This window comes from Monodon monoceros, unplaced genomic scaffold (genome assembly GCF_005190385.1).
Source record: "Monodon monoceros isolate NGI ecotype Baffin Bay Population unplaced genomic scaffold, NGI_Narwhal_1 Super_Scaffold_14, whole genome shotgun sequence".
Classification (NCBI taxonomy): Eukaryota; Metazoa; Chordata; class Mammalia; order Artiodactyla; family Monodontidae; genus Monodon; species Monodon monoceros.
Window position 1 is genome coordinate 55,051,215 of NW_021703770.1, and position 1,134 is coordinate 55,052,348.

Sequence of the window (1,134 nt, forward strand, 5' to 3'; positions counted from 1 at the left end):
ACCATATTAACAAATTGAAGGAGAAAAACCATATGATCATCTCAATAGATGCAGAGAAAGCTTTCGACAAAATTCAACACCCATTTATGATAAAAACCCTGCAGAAAGTAGGCATAGAGGGAACTTTCCTCAACATAATAAAGGCCATATATGACAAGCCCACAGCAAACATCATCCTCAATGGTGAAAAACTGAAAGCATTTCCACTAAGATCAGGAACAAGACAAGGTTGCCCACTCTCACCACTCTTATTCAACATAGTTTTGGAAGTTTTAGCCACAGCAATCAGAGAAGAAAAGGAAATAAAAGGAATCCAAATCGGAAAAGAAGAAGTAAAGCTGTCACTGTTTGCAGATGACATGATACTATACATAGAGAATCCTAAAGATGCTACCAGAAAACTATTAGAGCTAATCAATGAATTTGGTAAACTAGCAGGATACAAAGTTAATTCACAGAAATCTCTGGCATTCCTATATACTAATGATGAAAAATCTGAAAGTGAAATCAAGAAAACACTCCCATTTACCATTGCAACCAAAAGAATAAAATATCTAGGAATAAACCTACCTAAGAAGTCGAAAGACCTGTATGCAGAAAATTATAAGACACTGATGAAAGAAATTAAAGATGATACAAATAGATGGAGAGATATACCATGTTCTTGGATGGGAAGAATCAACATTGTGAAAATGACTCTACTACCCAAAGCAATCTACAGATTCAATGCAATCCCTATCAAACTACCAATGGCATTTTTCACAGAACTAGAACAAAAAATTTCGCAATTTGTATGGAAACACAAAAGACCCCGAATAGCCAAAGCAATCTTGAGAACGAAAAAAGGAGCTGGAGGAATCAGGCTCCCTGACTTCAGACTATACTACAAAGCTACAGTAATCAAGACAGTATGGTACTGGCACAAAAACAGAAAGATAGATCAATGGAACAGGATAGAAAGCCCAGAGATAAACCCACGCACCTATGGACACCTTATCTTTGATAAAGGTGGCAGGAATGTACAGTGGAGAAAGGACAGCCTCTTCAATAAATGGTGCTGGGAAAACTGGACAGGTACATGTAAAACTATGAGATTAGATCACTCCCTAACACCATACACAAAAATAAGCTCAA